The sequence below is a fragment of the Ictidomys tridecemlineatus genome, chromosome 4, assembly GCF_052094955.1.
Source record: "Ictidomys tridecemlineatus isolate mIctTri1 chromosome 4, mIctTri1.hap1, whole genome shotgun sequence".
Taxonomy (NCBI): domain Eukaryota; kingdom Metazoa; phylum Chordata; class Mammalia; order Rodentia; family Sciuridae; genus Ictidomys; species Ictidomys tridecemlineatus.
Window position 1 is genome coordinate 97,075,217 of NC_135480.1, and position 14,209 is coordinate 97,089,425.

The window sequence follows — 14,209 nt, forward strand, 5'->3', positions numbered from 1 at the left end:
GGAGTCTCAAGGAAGACATTAGACAGCAAAATCAGACAATGAAAGATCACTTCGACAATGAATTACATAAACAAATCCAAGAAGCAAAAGATCAACTATACAGGGAGATAGAGGTTATAAAAAACAAACAAACAGAAATCCTAGAAATGCAGGAAGCAAATAAACCAACTTAAAAACTCAAATGAGGAAGGTAGGCGGACCTGCAACCCACCAGCAGAACAGGTCCAGCGGCCTGCTGAGGGGCAGAGCCGCCCCCTCCCCCTGCACCTGCAAGGTAGGCGGACCTGCGACCCACCAGCAGGTCAGACCCAGCAACCTGTGGAGTGGCAGAGCTGCCCCACGCGCCTGCAGGGTAGGCGGACCTGAGACCCACCAGCACAACAGTGGGTCTCAGGTCACAAGAGTGGGGGAACCCACGGAGACTGCTTCTTGGAGCCTGCTCCTAGCAGAGCGTGCACCGGGCTCGGAGCGGCCGGGTTCTGGTTCCCGGTGCTGCTTTGGCCCAGGGCTGGGGAACCCACGGAGACTGCTTCTTGGAGCCTGCCCCTAGCAGAGCGTGCACCGAGCTCGGAGCGGCCAGGTTCTGGCTCCCAGAGCTGCTTTGGCCCAGGGCTGGGGAACCCGCGGAGACTGATACTTGGAGCCTGCTCCTAGCAGAGCGTGCACCGAGCTCAGAGCGGCTGGGTTCTGGCTCCCAGAGCTGCTTTGGCCCAGGGCTGGGGATCCCACGGAAATGGCTTCTCGGTCCAGGTCCTGCTGGGTGCTGTGGGGGCCAGAGGGGCAGAGTGGAGGTGCCGCCTGAGCCCAGAACAGGCCAAGCGACCCGCCGGCGTGGTATCACATCACCCCAACTGCAGCTGGGGCCGAAGAGAGCACCCGCCCATGCCTGGAACAGGACCAGCAACCCAACGGCATGGTAGTCAAGTCACCCCATTGGGAGTAGGGACTGAGCAGAGCCGCCGCCCGAGCCTGCAAGGTAGGCAGACCTGCGACCCACCGACGGGACAGGCCCTGTGGCCTGCCAGCGTGGTGGACACGTTGCACCGATTGGAGTGGGGGCTGAGTGGGGCCACTGCCTGTGCCCGGAAAGGCTCAGCGACACACCGACGTGGCAGTCAAGTCACCCTATTTGGAGTGGGGGCCGAGCAGAGCCGCTGCCCGAGTTCGCAAGGTAGGCAGACCGGCGGCCCACAGGTGGAACGGGACCAGTGGCCAGCCAGCGAGGCAGACACGTCACAATGGTTGGAGTGGGGGCAGAGCAGAGCCGCCACCCGTGTCCGGAAAAGGCCCAGCGACCCACCGGAGTGGCAGTCAGGTAGCCCCATTTGGAGTGGGGGCCGAGAAGAGCTGCCGCCTGAGACCGCAAGGTAGGCAGAATTGCGACCCACTGGCGGAACAGGCCCAGAGGCCTGCCAGCGTGGTAGACACGTCACACCAATTGGAGTAGGGGCTGAGCAGAGCCGCCACCCGCATCCGGATCAGGCCCAATGACCCGAGGGCGTGGTAGTCACGTCACCACAATTGGAGTGGAGGCAGAGCAGAGCTGCCACCCGCGCCCGCAGAGTGGGCAGACCTGCGACCAACTGGCAGAGCAGACCGCGGCCCGCCAGCGTGGTAGACAGACCACCGCAATTGGAGGAGGAGCACAGCCACTACCCGCCCTGCAAGGGAGATTTTTCAACTATACCAGAGCAATATAAATAAATAGAGGGAAAATTTCAAAAACACAACAGTTTCACCAAGCAGAAAGAAACACGAGCAGTATGAAAGACAAGGAAAGAAAGGACCACAAGCAATGCAGGTCAACTCAACTTTAGAAGAGGTAATAGCTGCAACAGATGGAATGTCAGATAAAGAATTCAGGATATACATGATTCAGATGATCTGGAGTCTCAAGGAACACATGAGACAGCAAAATCAGATAATGAAAGATCACTTTGACAATGAATTACATAAACAAATCCAAGAAGCAAAAGATCAATTACACAGGGAGATAGAGATAATAAAAAACAAACAAATAGAAATCCTAGAAATGCAGGAAGCAATAAACCAACTTAATAACTCAATTGAGAATACAACCAGCAGAGTAGAACAAGATAGAACATCAGACAATGAATACAAAGTATTTCAACTTGAAAAGAACATAGCTGAGCAAGACTGTTAAGAAACCATGAGCAGAACATCCAAGAAATGTGGGACAACATAAAGACACCAAACTTAAGAGTCATTGGGATACAGGAAGGTATAGCGATCAAAACCAAAGGAATAAACAATCTATTCAATAAAATAATAAGAGAAAACTTCCCAGACTTGAAGAATGAGACAGAATCCCAAATCCTAGAAGCCTACAGGACGCCAAATGTGCAAAATCATAAGAGATCCACACCTAGACACATTATAATAAAGATGCCCAACATACAGAATAAGGAGAAAATTTTAAAAGCTACAAGAGAAAGGAAGCAGATTACATTTAGGGGTAAACCAATCAGGATAACAGCTGATCTTTCAACACAGACTCTGAAAGCTAGAAGATCCTGGAATAACATATTTCAAACACTGAAAGAAAATGGGTTCCAACCAAGAATCGTGTATCCAGCGAAATTAAGCTTCAGGATGGAAGATGAAATTAAAACCTTCCACGATAAACAAAAGTTAAAAAAATTTGCAGCTAGAAAACCATCTCTTCAAAAAATCCTTGGCAAAACATTACAGGAAGAGGAAATGGAAAATAACAATGAAAACCAACAATGGGAGGTAGGACAGTAAAGGGGGGAAACTACTCAAAGAGGAAAACAAATCAGGTTTAGTAACATAAATAAACAAATATGTCTGGAAGAACAAATCATATCTCAATAATAACCCTAAATGTTAATGGCTTAAACTCACCAATTAAGAGACACACGATAGTTGAATGGATCACAAAACAAGACCCAACAATATGCTGCCTACAGGAGACGCATTTGACAGGAAAAGATATACATAGACTAAAGGTGAAAGATTGGGAAAAATCATATCACTCATAGGGACTGCGGAAACAAGCAGGAGTGTCCATACTCATATTAAATATAATAGATTTCAAGCCAAAGTTAATCAAAAGGGATAAAGAGGGACACTACATAATGCTCAAGGGAACCATACACCAACAAGACATAACAATCATAAATATATATGCCCCAAACAATGGTGAAGCTATGTTCATCAAGCAAACTCTTCTCAAGTTCAAGAGTCTAATAGACCACCATACAATAATCATGGGAGACTTCAATACACCTCTCTCACCACTGGACAGATCTTCCAAACAAAAGTTGAATAAGGAAACTATAGAACTCAATAACACAATTAACAACCTAGACTTAATTGACATATATAGAATATACCACCCAACATCAAGCAGTTACACTTTTTTCTCAGCAGCACATGGATCCTTCTCAAAAATAGATCATATATCATGTCACAGGGCAACTCTTAGACAATATAAAGGAGTAGAGATAATACCATGCATCTTATCTGATCATAATGGAATGAAACTGAAAATCAACGATAAAAGAAGGAAGGAAAAATCATGCATCACTTGGAGAATGAACAATAGGTTACTGAATGATCAGTGGGTTTTAGAAGACATCAAGGAGGAAATTAAAAAATTCTTAGAGTTAAACGAAAACACAGACAAAACATATCGGAATCTATGGGACACAATGAAAGCAGTTCTAAGAGGAAAATTCATTGCTTGGAGTTCATCCCTTAAAAAAAGAAAAAAACAACAAATAAATGATCTCATACTTCATCTCAAAATCCTAGAAAAAGAAGAGCAAAACAACAGCAAAAGAAGTAGAAGGCAAGAAATAATTAAAATCAGAGATGAAATTAAGGAAATCGAAACAAAAGAAACAATTGAAAAAACTGACAAAACTAAAAGTTGGTTCTTTGAAAAAATAAATAAAATCAACAGACCCTTAGCCATGCTAATGAAGAGAAGAAGAGAGAGAACTCAAATTACTAGCATATGGGATGAAAAAGGCAATATCATAACAGAATCTTCAGAAATACAGAAGATAATCATAAATTATTTTGAATCCTTAAACTCTAATAAAATAGAAAATAGTGAAGGCATCGCTAAATTTCTTAAGTCATATGATCTGCCCAGATTGAGTCAGGAGGATATAGACAACCTAAACAGACCAATATCAATTGAGGAAATAGAAGAAACCATCAAAAGATTACCATCTAAGAAAAGCCCAGGACCAGATGGGTATACAGCAGAGTTTTACAAAACCTTTAAAGAAGAACTAATACCAATACTTTTCAAGCTATTTCAGGAAACAGAAAAAGAGGGAGAACTTCCAAATTCATTCTATGAGGCCAACATCACCCTGATTCCTAAACCAGACAAAGACACTTCAAAGAAAGAAAACTACAGACCAATATCTCTAATGAACCTAGATGCAAAAATCCTCAATAAAATTCTGGCGAATCGGATACAAAAACATATCAAAAAAATTGTGCACCATGATCAAGTAGGACTCATCCCTGGGATGCAAGGCTGGTTCAATATACAGAAATCAATAAATGTTATTCACCACATCAATAGACTTAAAAATAAGAACAATATGATCATCTCGATAGATGCGGAAAAAGCATTCGACAAAGTACAGCATCCCTTTATGTTCAAAACTCCAGAAAAACTAGGGATAACAGGAACATACCTCAATATTATAAAAGATATCTATGCTAAGCCTCAGGCTAGCATCATTCTGAATGGAGAAAAATTGAAGGCATTCCCTCTAAAATCTGGAACAAGACAGGGATGCCCTCTCTCACCACTTCTGTTCAACATAGTTCTCGAAATACTGGCCAGAGCAATTAGACAGATGAAAGAAATTAAAGGCATAAAAATAGGAAAAGAAGAACTTAAATTATCACTATTTGCATATGACATAATTCTATACCTAGCAGACCCAAAAGGGTCTACAAAGAAACTATTAGAGCTAATAAATGAATTCAGAAAAGTGGCAGGATATAAAATCAACATGCATAAATCAAAGGCATTCCTGTATATCAGTGACAAATCCTCTGAAATGGAAATGAGGACAACCACTCCATTCACAATATTCTCAAAAAAAATAAAATACTTGGGAATCAACCTAACAAAAGAGGTGAAAGACTTATACAATGAAAACTACAGAGCCCTAAAGAGAGAAATAGAAGAAGATCTTAGAAGATGGAAAAATATACCCTGTTCATGGATAGGCAGAACTAACATCATCAAAATGTCGATACTACCAAAAGTTCTCTATAGGTTTAATGCAATGCCAATCAAAATCCCAATGGCATTTCTTGTAGAAATAGATAAAGCAATCATGAAATTCATATGGAAAAATAAAAGACCCAGAATAGCAAAAAAAAACTCTAAGCAGGAAGTGTGAATCAGGCAGGATAGCGATACCAGACTTCAAACTATACTACAGAGCAATGGTAACAAAAACAGCATGATACTGGTACCAAAACAGGCGGGTGGACCAATGGTACAGAATAGAGGACACAGAAACCAATCCACAAAATTACAACTATCTTATATTTGATAAAGAGGCTAAAAGCATGCAATGGAGGAAAGATAGCATCTTCAACAAATGGTGCCGGGAAAACTGGAAATCCATATGCAACAAAATGAAACTGAATCCCTTTCTCTCACCATGCACAAAAGTTAACTCAAAATGGATCAAGGAACTTGATATCAAATCAGAGACACAGCATCTGATAGAAGAAAAAGTTGGCTACGACCTACATACTGTGGGGTCGGGCTCCAAATTCCTCAATAGGACACCCATAGCACAAGAGTTAATAACTAGAATCAACAAAAGGAACTTACTCAAACTAAAAATTTTTTTCTCAGCAAAAGAAACAATAAGAGAGGTAAATAGGGAGCCTACATCATGGGAACAAATCTTTACTCCTCACACTTCAGATAGAGCCCGAATATCCAGAGTATATAAAGAACTCAAAAAATTAGACAATAAGATAACAAATAACCCAATCAACAAATGGGCCAAAGACCTGAACAGACACTTCTCAGAGGAGGACATACAATCAATCAACAAGTACATGGAAAAATGCTCACCATCTCTAGCAGTCAGAGAAATGCAAATCAAAACCACCCTAAGATACCATCTCACTCCAGTAAGATTGGCAGCCATTATGAAGTCAAACAACAACAAGTGCTGGCTAGGATGTGGGGGAAAGGGTACACTTGTACATAGTTGGTGGGACTGCAGATTGGTGCGGCCAATTTGGAAAGCAGTATGGAGATTTCTTGGAAAGCTGGGAATGGAACCACCATTTGACCCAGCTATTCCCCTTCTCAGTTTATTCCCTAAAGACCAAAAAAGAGCATGCTACAGGGATACTGCTACATCGATGTTCATAGCAGCACAATTCACAATAGCAAGACTGTGGAAGCAACCTAGATGCCCCTCAATAGACGAATGGATAAAAAAAAATGTGGCACTTATACACAATGGAGTATTACTCTGCATTAAAAAATGGCAAAATCATAGAATTTGGAGGGAAATGGATGGCATTAGAGCAGATTATGCTAAGTGAAGCCAGCCAATCCCTAAAAAACAAATGCCAAATGTCTTCTTTGATATAAGGAGAGTAACTAAGAACAGAGTAGGGAGAAAGAGCATGAGAAGAAGATTAACATTAAACAGGGACGAGAGGTGGGAGGGAAAGGGAGAGTGAAGGGAAATTGCATGGAAATGGAAGGAGACCCTCATGGTTATACAAATTACATACAAGAGGAAGTGAGGGGAAAGAGGAAAAAAAACAAGGGGGAGAAATGAATTACAGTAGATGGGGTAGAGAGAGAAGATGGGAGGGGAAGGGAGGGGAGGGGGGATAGTAGAGGATAGGAAAGGCAGCAGAATACAACAGACACTAGTATGGCAATATGTAAATCAGTGGATATGTAACCGATGTGATTCTGCAATCTGTATACCAGGTAAAAATGGGAGTTCATAACCCACTTGAATCAAAGTATGAAATATGATATGTCAAGAACTATGTAATGTTTTGAACAACCAACAATAAAATTTTTTTAAAAAAGAATCAAATAAAAAAAGACACTAATGTCATCATGGGGTTCTCACCCCACCCAAGCATGATTACCTCCCAAAGACCACCTTCAAAGTCCTAGTCACATATGAATTTGGAATTAAATTTCCAACATAATAACTCTTGGAGAACACAAACCACAGCAGTAGGTTTTTGTATGTGTGGAGGCTCCCTGGGAGGACATAGGCAGGGGTTTCCAGATGGATATGGGGTCCTTAAGTATCCTGATATCAGGAACGATTTTTGTGGGCTTTCCAATGTTCGTGTCACAGATCACTTATTGGGATTATACAAATCACTCATGCTATCCCTAGGAAAGATAAGTCCCATGTAGCCACCTCTCCGACTCCCGCCAGTCTTAAGAGAAGCTCCTCTCAATGCCCACGCTGCCTAAGTCTGCCATGATGAAGGCCAGCTACTGTCCCCCAGGGAATGACTGACTCAAATAAGTAACATCATCCCCTTCATTCTTGATTGCCTTTAGTTTCATAAATGGTTTGGTATTCCTCAAATATGTGACTTAATTTCATTTAAAAATATATTTTGACCATCTAAAACATAATAAAAGTATTTTACAAACCCACTTTTGATTCATTAAGACCACCAGTCCATTAACTTGAACTGCCAAATTAACTCATTTTTAAGCAGGTCTCTGAAAGAAGTTTTCCTTTTCTAATTCAAAGAGCCCTGAGACTAAAAAGTCAAGCTGTGAAAAACCTAGTGCTATTTGCAACTACTTAACCATATAGGAATCTCTTAGTGCTCTGTAATCAACCAAAATCTAGAAATAGACTGTGTAGCAAAGCTGATACAACTCCATAATTAGATACTAATATCAACTCTGTAAGTTCATATTAGTCCCTAATAGCAACTTCTTATATTCATCTAAACAACATCATTCACATTGATAGAAAGTTCAACAATATACAAGAAAGGGAGGCAGGAGAAAACAGAGGGAAAGAAGAAGAGGAGAAAAGGGAAGGAAACAGGAGGACTGAATGGTCATGACCCCCCCATACCAGACCTGAGCACCTCCCACAAGTATGGACGCTGCCCTTTCAGATAAAGCTGTGTCCCTAGGCTGCCTGTGACTCTGCCACTCCTTGCTTTTTCTATTATTTTTCACAATAATAGATTTTGATTTAATTTCAGGTCCACAACACCAACACTTATGAGGCATCACTACTCTTATTTTACAGATAAGACCTAAAGACATCAAGTGATGGACCAGGGTTAAAATCCAGGATTCCAATGAGGGTCGGATCTATCCCCTGCCCCTTGGCCCAACTTTACCTACCATTGAGTGTTTTGTGTATGTGTGTGCAAGTGTACACAATTGTGGGGGGGCAGGGGAGTTTCTGTGATACAGGAGGATCTTAGCTATTAAAATTATTCCACCAAAGCTTGCCCTATCATGAATCAGAGGCAGTGTTTTGTCTTAGAATTTTTATTCTGTGCAAATATGTTGGTAAGAAAACACTTTTGAGATTACAATCAAAATGCTATTTGCCTCTATTGGTTTCCTTAAAACATTACATGCTGATATAATAAGTGGAAAATTTCCACATTTACCATGTCAATTCTTCGTTGTCAAAAAGAAAATGGTTGTATCTATAAATGGTTGTAAAGTAATTGTAGTGAATTATTTCAAAATAATCCATTTCTGTGCTTTTACAGCAAATAATACATATAACCACTCTTCAGTGTCTGTTTCCAGTTGGATGGTGAGATACTGAAGGTGGTGCTATTTTATTCAGCTTCTGTGCTCAAGGCTTAGGTGGGGTATGGCACCAAGGAGACAGACATTTAATAAATGGGCTTTGCTTGGATAAACAAGACAGCTGGCAGATTTTTCAATACAAATTGGAAGCCACACCATTGTCTATTTGCCTAGCTTTACACTATTTCCAAACACTTCTTGCTATTTTATTTGACCTAGTCTTTGCTGTGGTTTGAATGTTCTCCCCAAAACCATGTGTTGGAAACTTAATCCCCAGAGCAACAGTATTGGGATGTGTTTAGGTCATGAGTACTCCAACCTTGGGAATGGATTAATGCCAATGAGAAAGGACTTAATACTGCAAGTTCTATTTTGCCCTTCCACATGCAGCAAAAAGGGACTCACCAGATTCTACCCTTCCACCTTGGATTTTTCAGTGTCCAGGACCATGAGCCAGATAAATTTATTTGCTTTATAAATTATCCAATCTCAGTTATTCTGATATAGCTATAGAAAATAGACCAAGGCAACCTTCCCACTTGCAAATTAAGTAGGACATATATTACTGGTCCTATTATATAAAGGAAAAAAGAGAAACAGCGAAGTCTAGGGACAAATCTAGGGATGGTTAACAAGCAATGGAGTCTAGATTGGAACCCAGGCTTTCAAGTGGAAAGTGCCCTTCTCTTCCCCTCACCCAGCCTCTCACAAATGCCCCCACATCTATGGAGCAACTAATACCTGACTGACACGCTCCACATCCAGCCTGGATCCCTGGGTAGCTCTCATATTTACTGCACATTTTTATGAGCATCCCTTATGACAACCTAGCTTAATCCAGGTCTCTTCAAAATACATATGAACTCATGTCCAAGCTCCTCCCCCACAGCTTTTCCTTGACCCCTATACATCAGTTTTTCCTAATTAGTTTTGACTCATCTCAATTTTTATTGAAGTCTGCTCTATGAGAATTCTGGAATGCAATCTATTTGTATGCTAGAGTTTTTCTCAGTGTTTATCTCATTTAAATTCCAGGAAGCCATGGGAGTGAGGATCATAATGACTCATTTTGAGTATTTTTCCACTGAAAATAAGCCCAGGGACCACAGTGGGGCCTGGACTGATGTAAAGATAGAGCCTCCTGAAATGTGATCAGAGGATGCTTTAAGGTACTCTAGGGGCTGGGCTCACAGGAGACAGATCTCCTTCTGTCTTCTTTTCTGTCTTGCCTAATGGGCAGAATTAAAGATCAGACCCTATTAAGACCAAACAAGGGAAATATCCTCCTTGCTGTGAACTACTTGCTTCACAAGGCTCTTTCCTTCAGGGCCAAGATGAGGGCATGTCAGGAGCTGGCCTTCCCTTTGCCCCTGAGGTGCCTTATTTGTGTCACCCTGGTCCCACTCTACTGTCCTGATCCTTTTTTGGCTAGATCCTCCCTAAAGGAAGAAGTTCACAGGGCTGAGGCCATGTGCCCACCCCTCTTTTAGACCATAAAATTCAATGGCCCTGAACCTGCTCCCAGAGGCTACACAAGCCTCTTCCCACCACAGACTCACCTGGGAAATACACCCCTAAGCAGAAGAGGGTGTCCACACAGCTGCACAGAAGGCCCTTTATAAGAGATACTGGATCATGGATGGAAGAAAATGTGACCACAAGCCAACACTCCCGATCCACTGTGCTCCTGGACAGAAATTTAAGGATTTGAGAATTTGAAATTTGAATCTGGCCTTTCATATCCTTATAAAGATATATTTGTTATGGTAAGGGGACAGAATATTTTTAATTTAAAAATATTTTAGCTATTCAGACATGTGGTCCGTGGCCTTACAAATGCTAAACATCTTGAGAGAAGAGGACTTAAAAGTCAGAAGCCCTGTGGGAAAACAACTCCCCTACACACACACACACACACACACACACACACACACACACACACACACACATACCTGCTGTTGTAGGTTGGCGTTTCTTATATATGACCATTGCGATCAATTCCTCAGGTTGATGCCTGCCAACTAAAGAACTGAGGCATTGCATGTGTGTGTGTGGTGGGGGATGAGAGCAGCTGTAGCATGGCCACCCCTGAAGGCTGAGGATATCTTCGGTGAGGAAGTATAGTACTCCACATGGGAATTTCCCTGACATTGTCCATGAAGCGGGTGGCTAAAGGGGTGGGGGCCCTGCACATGGAAACTGGAATCAGATCTTCCTCTTTCATGAAGAGAAATTCTGTACAGCATTACCTCAGCCTCTTCAAACTTCTCCCCGACCCTCCTCTTCCTTTAGGCTCTTCAGGTTCCCCACAAACCCGCACACATGCACATACGCACAGGTGCACGCACACATACACACACAACATGGATTGAATTTTTTCCCAGGGCCTTCCCAGGCCCTCAGGCCTCCCGCTCTTCTGCTACCTCCAACCACTAGTTTAAATTGCCTCTGTACAGCCATTTTTATGGCCTTTGGAGAAAGTGTAATGTTACCAAAATATGGATTGTATACACTTGGGCATACATGAGGAGGTAATAATAGACCCTGTTTAAGGTTACATTCAGCTACAAAGTTCTAAGTCACAGTCCCAATCCAGGCCCAACCAGGCCCAGACCAGACCAGGCCAAAATAAAAGTCATTCCTGGATGTACCCATTATGAAGACCATGAATGATAAGTTCACCCCAGAGCCCTATCTTTTGGGGCCCTATTAACAGCACACTGTCAGTCCAACTCCAGCCACTAGGTGAAGAGACTTGCAGACCCCAGCTCTCTGTTAATGATTCTGCTAGCCTAAAGCCCTGTGCACTGTTCCACCTCATATATGGAGAAGGTTGGGCAGGGGGCGGAGTGCATTCTAGCCTCTGGTGGTTGGAGAATTGGCCTAAATACACCCCTCCCAGTCTCACCTTAAGTGCTGCCCTGGGGTCCCTGAAGGAGACTTTGAACAAATCATACTTTCCTTCCCACCTGTTCTAGCCTGTCCTCTTTGGATCCACTATACAAATACAGGGCTCACTGCCAAGGTGTGGGAAGAGTAAATCTTTGCTCATTCTTTTATTCATGCCCTTACCTCAGCAGACGGTGCTGAGGAAAAACAAACCTCACAAAATCCCTGTGGGCTCTAGCAGTCTGGCAGTCTCTTCTTTGCTCCTCTCTGATTACCTCTGAAAAGCAGAGGCTAGGAGAAGAGGCCCATTCCAGCTCCCACGGGAGCAGCAGGTGCCTTCCTCCTCCTCTTCAAGGGTTCAATTACTCTTGTACAGCACCTGTTACATGCTGGGCCTGGGACCAGATTCTAGGGACCAGAATTCAGTGATACCTGGGGCAACTGGGAAATCAATATTCATGGATTCCTGGAGTGGCATTATCCCTACCTCACCTTCCTAGCCTCCCCTCAACTGTCAGAGAGCTTCTGGGCCCAGGAGGGCCAGGCTGTGTGCTTAAAATATTAAGTGAGACAAAACAGGGCCGCCTTGGCTATAGACTCAGGAGCCACTATGGGGAAGAAGCAGCAGCCAGGTTAGCTGAGGGCTCTGTGGAAAAGGGGACTCTCTCCATAAGGGCTCCAAGGCCAAGGCAGTACCCACAGATGTTACTGTCTTTGCAAAACAGTCCAGACCTCAGGAACTTCCAGGACTTTCCTCTTCAGATCTTGGGAGGGCTCCCTTTATATGAATAATACTGAAGGAGTTTGGAAGGAGTCTGCCGGGGGGCTATGGTTTGCCAAACTCCTTTTATACAGAAGAGAGACAATGGGCTCAGGATGACCCACTGTCCTGTTTTGCCCAGGAATGAATGGTTTCCTGGGTACTGATTTTAGTACCCAAAGTACCTAGTCTTCGGGTACTAAAATCAGCATAGTTCTGGGAAAACTAGTGTTAAGGTCTGTAAACAAGTCAAAATAACACCTGGTATTTTGCCAGGGGAATGTTAGAGTTCATAAACAAGTTTGGATGGTGCCTGGCAAAATGCCAGAGGGAGTGGTTTGAGAAGTAACAAAAGTGAGCCATTAAGTATGGAGATTCCTTATTGGTTGACTGATGTATCTAGTTTATGCTAATTAAGATAAGCTGTGCAAAATGTATAAATAGCTCTGTTGTCCTACAATAAACCGGCTTCCACTCCTGCTGTATCAATCTACACAAATTGTTTGTCACCCCCCAGCTATTCTGCTGCAGCCGGACTGCGGCAACTAGGAAGATGGGTCACCCTGAGGAACTGTGAGGAATGATTCTCCTTCCCTGACACCAGCTAATGGTTCCACTAGCCCAAAACTGTCCTTATTGTTCTACCTTGTACATGGGGAAGACTGGAGAGGGGAGGGAGCTCTCATGGCCAGGCTAGGAACTATCAAGGGAAATGGGAGGAAAGTGTTTGTGGTCTTTGTGAGAAGCTATCTTTGGGGAACTGGGACCCATGTGACCCCACACAAATCCTGGGGTGTCAAGAAGTGATTAGGGAAGAACCTGAGTAAACTGCCAGATCAAGGGGCTTGAGCTGTTCCTTGAATCCTTTGCACAGGGTACAAATGCTGGGCAGAAGATGGGGAAAGATGTCTTTAAAATCTTCTGCCAGGTGTCTGTTACTCCCAGGGATCCAGAAGGCAGACATGGGGGAAAGAAGACTATAGTACTGTGAAGTCATAAGCAAGCTAGTTTCTTTAAGACTATCCTGGAAATAGGGCCCTCTCAAAGGGTATTCAAACTGGAAGTAGTGGGGCAAATATCTCAGAAGGAAAAGGAGTTTTGAATTGAAGTTAATCTGACAGGGCAAGTTCCATGAAGACTTCCCTGCTTAGATCCCTAACTTGACAAGTAAAAGACTCAAATCCTTGGAGGCTGAATCATTAGCTCAGTTTGGGTGAATACAGGAATGGGTTGAATATAAAGTGTCTCCCCCAAATGCTCACATGTTAATGTAAGAATGTTCAGAGCTGAAATAATTCAATTCTGAGAACTAACCTAATTAATGGATTAGCTTAATGATTTGATGGATTAATAATTTGAATGGATTAACAATTTGATGCATTAGGTGAATAATTTGATAGATTAATAATTTGAAAGGACAACTGTACTGGGTGGAAACTGAAGGCCACAAGAAGTAGGTCACTGAGGGCATGCTCTTAGAGTTTTATCTCCCCTCCCCTCCCCTCCTCCTCCTCCTCCTCCTCCTCCTCCTCCTCCTCCTCCTCCTCCTCCTCCTCCTCCTTCTTCTCTCTTTCTCTCTCTCTCTCTCTCTCTCTCTCTCTCTTTTCCTGAATGCTAAGAGAAGACTGGCTTTCTTCCACCATGCCCTTCTGCCATGATGTTCTGTATCTTCTTGGGCCCAGAACAATGGAGCCTGCCAACTTGTGGATTGAACCTCTGAAACTAGGAGC

The 14,209-nt window shown here is 43.0% G+C and overlaps 1 long non-coding RNA gene across 1 annotated transcript in view; it reads right to left on the reverse strand.

Annotated features, from left to right (window-relative positions):
- LOC120889694 (uncharacterized) overlaps positions 1-13,971 on the reverse strand; it is a 34,466-nt gene extending 20,495 nt beyond the window's left edge. The window contains exon 1 of the long non-coding RNA XR_005733737.2: positions 10,390-13,971. This is a non-coding gene — a long non-coding RNA (uncharacterized LOC120889694). The remainder of the gene's footprint in view (positions 1-10,389) is intronic.
- Positions 13,972-14,209: the final 238 nt, after the last annotated feature.